This window comes from Lactuca saligna, chromosome 1 (genome assembly GCF_052625555.1).
Source record: "Lactuca saligna cultivar CGN05327 chromosome 1, ASM5262555v1, whole genome shotgun sequence".
NCBI lineage: Eukaryota > Viridiplantae > Streptophyta > Magnoliopsida > Asterales > Asteraceae > Lactuca > Lactuca saligna.
In genome coordinates this window covers 46406247-46416429 of record NC_136417.1, presented here as the reverse complement: position 1 = coordinate 46416429, position 10183 = coordinate 46406247, and the positions used below count along the sequence as shown (strand labels likewise).

General features: G+C 39.7%; 1 long non-coding RNA gene across 1 annotated transcript; it reads right to left on the bottom strand.

Moving 5' to 3' along the window:
- Positions 1 to 5874: 5874 nt before the first annotated feature.
- LOC145035215 (uncharacterized) lies at positions 5875 to 7773 on the bottom strand. The gene is made up of 2 exons (XR_013678333.1): positions 7195 to 7773; positions 5875 to 6878 (listed from the first exon to the last, which is right to left on the bottom strand). It is a non-coding gene; the product is annotated as an uncharacterized LOC145035215 (long non-coding RNA).
- Positions 7774 to 10183: the final 2410 nt, after the last annotated feature.

The following is a 10183-nucleotide window of genomic DNA, read 5'->3' as shown; positions in this document are numbered from 1 at the left end:
TTCTCGGATATCGTGTACACTTCTGGGCGGTGACCGCATCTGTCGTCCTTGACAAACGGTCGAAAACGCATCGGTGGTCTTCTTGCTTGGCCATAGTGCCTATTTCCCCCCCGAAAATCCATGTGACCCGGGTTGTGACGTCTAGTCGCCATGGCATTCAAGTAGGTGTGCTTGGCTGCCTCACCGTCTTCCTGTCGCAGATACCGCTCTACCCTTTCCTTCAATTCGACCCGTGTTAAGGGCTTCTTTCCCATGAGTTTTTGCGACAAAGGGTCTGGCAAGATCCCCTATGTAAAGGCGCCAGCTATGAGCCCTTCATCGTGCACCGGTACATCCAACGTAGCATTTATGAACCTTGTGAAATATTCTCATACAGTTTCCCCCTCTTTCTGTTTACAGCCTATGATTGAATGAGAATCTCCCTTGTACTTTCGTAACTACATGAAGTTGGTAAGGAAGAGGTACTTAAGCTGAGCAAAGTTTGAAATGTTGCATGGTTGCAACGTCTTGAACCACGTGCTGGCGTTGCCATCAAGGGTTGTCGAGAAGTACGTGCACCAAAACTTCTCGTTAAGTTTCAACGACGTCATCGTCCATTCATACGTGTCGATGTGGCTATCTAGGTCGGTGGTTCCGTTGTACGTTTTAAGCGTCGGGAGCTTTGCTGTGTTTGGTATTTCATAATCCAACAGCTCTTTAACAAATGGAGACATCACACTACGGGAAAAACCATCTTGGCCTGGGACAGTCGACGCTCCCTGTTGGCATTGAGGGTTCATGCCATGCGATGGCGGTGTGAGGTAGCCAGGACTTGGTCCATAAAAGGGGTATGGCTAGAATGGCAGCTGGATGGGATAACTGGCGGAGAAAGGGTGCACGAGGACAACAGGGTTGATCATTACCGACTGTTGCAGGCTGCTGTTGGCGGAGATAGTCGGTCCAGTCCATGCGCCGGCCATCGGGTAGATGGGTGGTGAGTGGTTTATCATGGTTTGCGCTAGTGGTGGTAACGAGGTCATTGAACTTTGTCCACCCGTCATCTGGAATGAAAATGGCGTTGCAAACGACGGTGAGATGTTGAAAATGTGACTCGACGGAAGTGTTGTTGAGTGGACCGGTTGTGCCTGCTGCAGCGACGGTGCAAAGAATGGTGGCATCTGAAGGTGTGTAGACGAAAGTGGCCCCACCGGAGTCGTTCCTTGCTGAGAAAGCGGCGGTTGTGGAACGTTTCCGGCGATTGTTGTAGAACTTCCTTCGCCTAAAATAGCCTTGTTGACCATTGTAGGTGGTGGTGTTTCGTCCAACGCCGTCATGGGACGTATGGGACTGGTCGATCATCCCTTACTGCCGTTGGACTCCATTGACATTTGTTTTTGTGCTTTTCGCTTGTGTTCTTTGTCTCACAAACGGATGGCACCAAATGATGTGACCTTGCTCTTTCTCTATCCACAAACTTCTCTCAGACATCTAGCTATCACTGCAAGATCACAAAGAATAAAGGCCATCAGCCGCTTTCCGGGAGGAGCTCCCGGAAGAACGCTCCGACGGTCAAGCTGGAAGGTGATTTAGGGTTTGTGTGTATTCTCTCTAGAAAGCCCAGAGAACTTACCTCGCAGGCCTGAGAGCACATCCTTTTATACCTAGCGCTCCTGCTTGAGTCGTACCAGACAAGATCGTTTTTGGGGAGATAGGATCAGAGGCGTTGATTGGAGGTGTCACACCCCCAAACCAAGGATGGCGGAAACGTCCGGGGGTGGAGGACTTCATGTATAGCATCATAACCACAATTTTAATAGTAATTTAAGCAAACACAACCAACATATATATAATTGAAAAAGTTACATCACTTGTATGAATTACATGTTTCAAAATCAATTACAATATGTTGTCAAAATGTGAAAAGTTTGACGCCTTAACGTCCCATCCTCAAAAGCACTTGATAACCTGATCAGTGTCTTCCTGTGAATACAAGTTGTTTGAAAAGTGTCAACACAAAGGTTGGTGAGTTCATAAGCTTTTATTAATAAACTTAGTAGAAGTATTTCACATGTAAATGTCGCGTTTGTTTCAGAAAAAAAATATCCGATATTTCCCTTGAAATCCGAGATATGTAGCCTTATAATCAAAGACTAGAGTGTATGAGAAACCATCGATTTTTAGTAAAAATGTTGTGAGTTTCAAATGTTATGGAAAATAAATTTCTTTTATCATCCTAAACCTACTTCGGTTTTATGAAACCCCGTAAACTTCATGAATTGTTATCCCCCTAAGTGAGTCGCTATAATCATACTGTGACTATGTGAACCTGCCACAACGTTTCTCAGGCGTTGCGAAAATGAAATGACATTTGTCACCCGTAGACCTGCAGGTCCCACTGTAGCTAGCAGCAAGGTGTGGGGTGTCAAACCCAATATAGATCTATATACAAGTATCACGTTCTCCCTCAAGGAGATTCTGATTATAACTACCAGGAATTATATCCCGCACTCGGACGTACGGGGAGAGAGAGAGAGTCTCACAACATAGGTTAACAGGTTTACGTGAAATGTGTGTGAATATAAATCTTTCTTGTATGGATGTACCCTTTTTGGTACGAGTGCGTTGAGTGATGTATCATAAACTATACCTATTATAGTTTATCTAAAATGTATGTAATATGTATGAATCCTCTTATGGAAATGTATTAGTATTGTGAATTTATCAAACTATACTTTTTATAGTCTAATGATACGTGTTCCAAAATGAATGAATAATATTTAATATTTAGTATGAATTTCATAGTTTCAGTTCATAATGGTAAACTAACAAGGAAACACATACAAATACTAAAACTTATGATTATACACTTTGCTCAACATAATACAAAGTGTTATGATATTTACATGCTGTTGGCAAAATTTAGCGATTCTGCCCTGTTTTGGAAAAATCATAGAAAAATCATACGAAGTCGAAATCTAGATCCGTAAACTCTGAGAGTTCACAAAATGTGTCTCGTTTGTTCATAATTTTTATCACAAATTAATATGACCTCTAACTTGGGTGAAAAAGTCCAAAATCACAGACTGGTCCGGATTGTTGTTTGAAATGATAGGCAGTTTTGTAAAAATCACCATAAATTGTAGAAAAATCGTATGGAGATGTGCAAGTAGCCATTTTAAAGCTAAAAACTTGAACTATTTGCACCTTGTACAGTTTTGAAAACAAAAATATTTAAGATTCCCAAAACAGTCCGTGAATGGAGTTGAACTTTTCTGATGAAGACTGTTAGAAAATTTTTGATAGGTTCTTAGTGTTTTAACTTGTATTCACCCCCTGAAAACTTGAGAAATCATGAAAATGTAGGGGTATGAACTCACCTTGAGTGATTTCAGTAGATGATTGTTGAAGAATGGAAGTGTTTAATTCAAGAACACTTGGAGATGCCTTGAAGGTTTTCGAGAATCTAACATCATAGTTAGGGAGTTTGTGTAAGCAACCAAAGATTTGAGTAGAATGAAGTGAAATAGTAATAGGGAGGATGAATTTTTACTTACTAAGTGTGGAAGAACACTTGAAATCAGCCTCGGATCTCGAAAATTTGTGTAGAAGAGTTTGAGAGAAAAAGTGGTGTTTGTTACTTAGTGGAATGAGAGAAATGAGAGAAAATGAGGAGTGTGGTTGTTTGTTCCAGCTCAAAAACGTGGGAGTGGGTGAAATTTGAGTGTAAGGGAACATTGAAGTGACCTAGGTAAGGTGGAGAGGTGTGGTTAGTCAAAGAGTGAGTGTGGGGTGGTTGCTTGTGGCTTTGGATAAGGCAAAGTCAACACTCCACCTTTAATAATTCATCCATTTGATTTTTATTTTTTTAAATAATGATTTTCATCAAAATATGTTTAAATTATGAATATTTAGAGTTTATTATGTTAAAATATAATTTCTGGAGAAAATCCCGCTTTAAAATCATGAAAAACGGGCTTAAAATGTCAAAAATATCAAAAATGGGCTGAAAATGACAAAAATGCGAGACCTGGCCGAGGTTCGGCCCTCTTATGCTGAACCGAGAGAGAGAGAGGGAGGCGGAACCGAGAGAAGAAGAAGAGAGAAGGGAAGGAGCCGAGAGGAGAGGAGAAGGGGGGAAGAACCGAGAGGTGGGAGGGGACAGAGGAGCGCGCGAGGCAGAGAGTGAGAAGAGAGCAGAGAGTGAGAAGCGGAGCAGAGAGGCGGAGTCGGACCGAGAGGGAGGATAGCGGACAGAGAGTGAGAAGCGAACAGGGAGCGAACAGAGAGGCGGAGGGAAGGGAACCGAGAGTGCGCGAGAGACAGAGAGGCGGAGTTAGCGAACAGAGAGGCTAAATAGCGAACAGAGAGTGGGGGCGGACCGAGAGGCACCGAGCGCTCTGTCGTGAACAGTAGTTTCGGTTCTTGCTTCTTGTTCTCGGTTTCGGTTCCTCCTGGGCGAGGTTCGGTCCCGAGAGGTCCTTCGGCTCAGGAGGGTTCGGCTCCTCCTTGCTCTTGGTCTCTAAGAGGACCTTCGGTTCCTAATGTCCAATTTTCTCGTTTTCGCCCCGTTTTAAGCCGTTTTTGACCCGGTTAAGGGCCGGAATGACCCGAATGATTCTAAAAAGTTACGGGAAACTTTTTGAGAGAGATTTCTCACACTTGGAGAGATTTGGGAGAGATTTCACATTCTTGAAGAGATTTCCCATACAAAGAGATATTTGAGAGAGGTTTCACATACTTGGAGAGATTTAGGAGAGATTTGACATTCTTGGAGAGATTTCTCATACAGAGAGATATTCGAGAGAGATTTCACATACTTGGAGAGATTTAGGAGAGATTTGACATTCTTGGAGAGATTTCTCATACAGAGAGATATTCGAGAGAGATTTCACATACTTGGAGAGATTTAGGAGAGATTTGACATTCTTGGAGAGATTTCTCATACAGAGAGATATTTAAGAGAGATTTCACATACTTGGAGAGATTTAGGAGAGATTTGACATTCTTGGAGAGATTTCTCATACAGAGAGATATTTAAGAGAGATTTCACATACTTGGAGAGATTTAGGAGAGATTTGACATTCTTGGAGAGATTTCTCATACAGAGAGATATTTGAGAGAGATTTCAAGTGTGGCATTTGTGAGTGTTTGGTTCCGTAATGCGAGTCTCTTGAGCTCGTTAAGTCATGATTAAGGATCACACACACTCCTAATGAGTATGCAACATGGTTTTCATCAGTTTAATTCATTGATTAGTACTAAGGCTTAGGAAATTTTTAACACAAAACTTTTCTCTAGTGATGTTTTCCCATTAATATAGCAAGTTATACAATACGAACATAACACCAACCCTAATACATAAGGTTTAATAGAGTTGACCGGCTTGACTTGATGACTTGACTTGACTCAAGATTGACGATTGTCACAGGAGGGTCATGCGCTTTCAACCCCTAGAGCGCTCTCATTGGCTCCGACGGTAATGCTCTGATCCTTCTGCTTGTCTCCTGACCGTATCTTTTGGCTTGGAGCAGGGAGCATCTCTTGGCGGTCGCGAGCCTTCCGCCTGCGCGCTTCGCTCCCGGGGACGCCAACGGGCGCTAAGCCTGCTGGGCTGAGCCTAGTTGGCGTGCCCGACTCTTAGGCTAGACACGGTTCTGCTGTGTTGTCCTAGGCACGCCATCAATATATATATATATTGTAACACTAAGTTTTCAAATAATTTTTTTCATTTTTTAAACCACATAAAACACAATCTCACATATATATATATATATATATATATATATATATATATATATATATATATATATATATATATATATATATATATATTGTAACACTAAGTTTTCAAATAATTTTTTTCATTTTTTAAACCACATAAAACACAATCTCACATTTCTAAAAACACCAATTTATAAGCTGTTCAAAACACAAGACAACAAAATGTTTGATAATATCCCAGAATCCTCAAAAACAATATCTCTAACTGGTGTGTACAATCATGTCGGTGTCTTTCCGCGATCCTGAGATATAGCTGAAACACATTTTACACAAACACTGTAAGCACGAAGCTTGGTGAGTTCCCCAAAATAACACACACAAATATTTAGCCTCTCATGGCTATATCTCGATAAGGACCCTCCGGTCAATGTGTCTCAGTGAAGACCCTCCGGTCTCACAACTCGGGTTGGACCCTCCGGTCCTCACTCTTCTTTCACTCACCAAAATGTAGGAAATGATCACGTTTCACTTCTTATTTTTATTTTTGAAAAAATAATTGAATTTTAAGTTTTATAACTTAAAAAATAAGTATAATTTCTTTAAAATGATTAATAAACACAAAAAATAATTAAAATTAAAATACTTCATTACTTAAAATAAAAAGTACATAAAAAAACAAGATTAAAAAAACTAGAAAACAACCAACATTATAAATAAATAAATAAACATCATAAATGGTCCCTATGGTTATCCAAAATCCGAAGTTTAGTCCTCATAGTTTAAAAACCTCACAGATGGTCCCTGTGTTTTCAAAACTTTTGACAGTTGGTCCTTATTGCTAACTCCGTTATGTTTTGTCCGTTAACTGAAGGGTATTTTCGTCAATTCACTGCCATAGGGACCATTTATGATATTTTTCTTATTTTTTTAAAAACGTTAAATATAATTATTTAATCTCTCTCTCTCTCTTGTTTACCATTGAAACAACCATATTAAAGTTCACCCTTAGCTTTTGATTTTCGAGTTCACTTCGCCGTTCTCCCTACAAACCCTGCAACAATGCCCTTACCTCCATCTCCAAATCCCTCCTGGTTCTGAATACGACAATAACCAACACATTGTTAGCTCTGGTAGCAGAATTTGAGATACTGTAGGGTGTTGACCACATTGTTGCCCTCCTGGTTCAAAAAACAAGCCAATACCAATCGTCATCATCATCGTTATTGGGTCGATTAAAGAGAGTATCAAAAAGGAAACGTTGAGGATGCACTTCATGTTTTTGAAGGAATTGACATTCTTGTTGTGTATCTCAAATCAGAGTCGTTACAAGCCCTAAGACGATTGTGACACTTTTTGAAGCTATTTTTCTCAAATCAGAGTCGTTACAAGTCCTAAGACGATTCAGAGAAGTTGTCGAATCTTGAAAAATCATACTTGATTATTCTTAATATCATAAGCTTCAAGAAATTATAGATAAAGCGGTTGAGTTGTTACCCGATCTTTGGAAACTAGCTTCAGATCTACAATCGGCCATTTTATCATACAGGTGAGCGTTGCTTTTCCAATGGATTCTCGATAAAAAGACCCATCGAGCATTGTATTGTTGCACGCCTTCATGAAAGTCATCAACGTCGTATCCCAACCTTTGATTTTGTTGAGGTTCTATAATGGTGTTTTGAATAGGGATGAAGGTTTCATCTTCATCAGTTTTTGAACAGGGATGGAAGTTCCCTAGTCACACCATAAATCCATGTGTGTGTCTTTTACTTTTGCCACTCATCTCACCTCTCCAACCTCCTCTCGCCTCCTACCTGTTCTTCTTCACCATCATCATCTCCCTCTGAACCCTTCCCCAAATGAAAATTAAAACTTGTAATCAACTCCAAACCAAAATCAAGAACAACCAGTAAATCAATTCCCCGATAAAAATTAGAGGAATGGAGAAGTATAGAGGGATAGGAGGTGGGTGAATCAGCTTTTGGATGAACAAGAATGGTGAAAAGATGGTGGAGCTCAATGGAGCTGTTGGGTTGATTTTTCTAGCATTTTGTTTTCCGTTTCTATATGTGTTTTTAGAGAGAGAGAGAGAGAGAGGGGAGGGAGAAAGACTTTTTTATATATAAAATTTTTATATTTAATTTTTTCTTTTTAATAAAAAATAAGAGAATACATCAAAAATGGTCATTGTGGTAGTGAAATGACGTAAATGCCCTTCAATTAACACACAAAATTGACGGAGTTAGCAATAAGGACCAACCGTCAAAAGTTTTGAAAATACAGGGAACATCTATGAGGTTTTTAAACCACGAAGACTAAACTTCAGATTTTGTGTAACCATAGGGACCATTTATGATGTTTTTTCTATAAAAAATAAAAAAAAATAAAAATAATGATGCATTTATAGATGTGTAAAATGATAATAATAATAATAATAAATAAACAAACAAATAAATAAATAAAACATTTATATATAGATTTTCGAAATGTAGCCATTATTAAGAAAACAAATAAAATATTTCTTCTTTCGACATTGGAACAGCTAGAAGAAAAAAAATTTACGAATCACAACAAGAAAGAGGAGGCAAGGAAACCTCCCTCGGTCGGTTTCCACTCCCTCGGTATTATCGTTATTATGTTCGAGATGTGTGAAAAGTTCCTGCTCGTCTTTCCCATGGTATACCCTCAAGTCTAACTAAGGGTGAGCAAAAGGACCGAACCGGCCCGAACCGGACCGAAACCGAGAACCGGCTTCGGCCAAAATCAAGAACCGAACCGGCCCGGCGGTTCTACCGGTTTCGGTTCCACCGGTTCCCGGTTCCTACCGGTTCTTGTCGTGTCTTCAAATGTTGGAACCGGTCCTCGAAAAATAGCATCATACGGTTCCGGTTTTTGCCGGTTCTACCGGTTCCGGTTCTACCGGTTCCCGGTTCTAAAAATCCACAAAAATAACGTCCCGGTACCGGCCTGACGGTTCTATCGGGTTCCGGTTCCGGTGCCGGTTCCGGTTTCGGTACCGGTTCCGGCCGGTTCCCCGGTCCATATGTTCATCCCTAAGTCTAACATTGTATTGCGTAAGAATATTCAGGAACTTTACGGCGAACTAAAGGGGAATAGACTTATTAAGGTAATTAACTTTTCAGTTTGTTAACATCTGAGTAATTATCTTTTTTTTGTACACATCTAGGTAACGAACTTTTTAGAAGTGTTCGCATATGACCATTATGACCAGTTGTAGCAAGTTGAATCCGGGCATAATGGTCATATGTGAACACTTCCAAAGAGTTCGTTAGTTGGATGTGTATAAAAAAATAATTACCTAGATGTGAACAAACCGAAATGGTAAGAGTAAATTACACGAATGGTCCATGTGGTTTGGGTAATTTGTGCATTTGGTCCCTAACTTATTTTTTTAACTCGAATGATCCTTACTGTTTATTTTTGTTGTGCATTTGGTCCATGTCTTACCTCAAAAGACTATTGTGTCTTTTTTAATTAATTTTCTTATTTAGGTATTTATTTTTTATATATTAAAAAAATTAATAAACCCTACATATCTGTATTTCCTCACCCACAACTCACTGTCTCTTCATTGAATTTTCCACCACCACAACCCAATAGAAGGTAGAGGTGGCAATCGTGTCGGGTTCGTGTCGTGCCAAAACACTAAACGGGTTGAAAGTGCTTGACCCTAACCCGACCCATTTAATTAACGTGTTGTGTCGTGTCAACCCGTTTATTTTCGTGTCGGGTTTCGGGTTAGGGCTATACCTTGTAATAACAGGTTGAGCATGTTGAAAGAGTAGGAGTTTGGTAGGCAGAAATGAAAAACTAATTGTTTTGAGGCAGAATAGATGAAGCCATAGCAAGTTTAGATGACAAAATTAAAAGAGTGAGAGTTGGGGAGGCGGATGACAAGGTCATGAGGATGTGAGAGTGGTGAAAGAGACTGGGTAGTTTGGGAGAGAATGGAAGAACTGAAGTGAAATCTTGATTTAGACGGCTAAGTTATTTAAACATTACAAAACAATTCAATTCAAAGGTTTTCTTTTGCTTATGCTTTTGGTTTTGTATCTTTCTAGTTTATTTAAATAAATCAAAAAACTTGCAAATAAATAAACGGGTCATTTTCGAGTCATATTCGAGTTGAAATTCTCAATCCTAACCTTACCCATTTAATTTTCGTGTCGTGTCGTATTAACCCGTTTATTTAAACGGGTTGAAATATCTTACCCAAACCCGTTTATTTCATGTCGGGTTCGTGTCGGGTTTTGTGTCGTGTCAATTTTTGTCACCTCTAATAGAAGGGTTGTGGTGTTGGTTCGTTGGAGTTGCAGAACCGAAAAAAGAATGGATGGTGAAGATGTCGATGTCACTAAAGATAGGAAAAAAAAAAGTTGAGGAGGATTAGAGATAGGATGGTGACCGATGAGACCAAACACACAATAAAAATAAATAATAGGTATCATCCAAGTTAAAAAAAAAA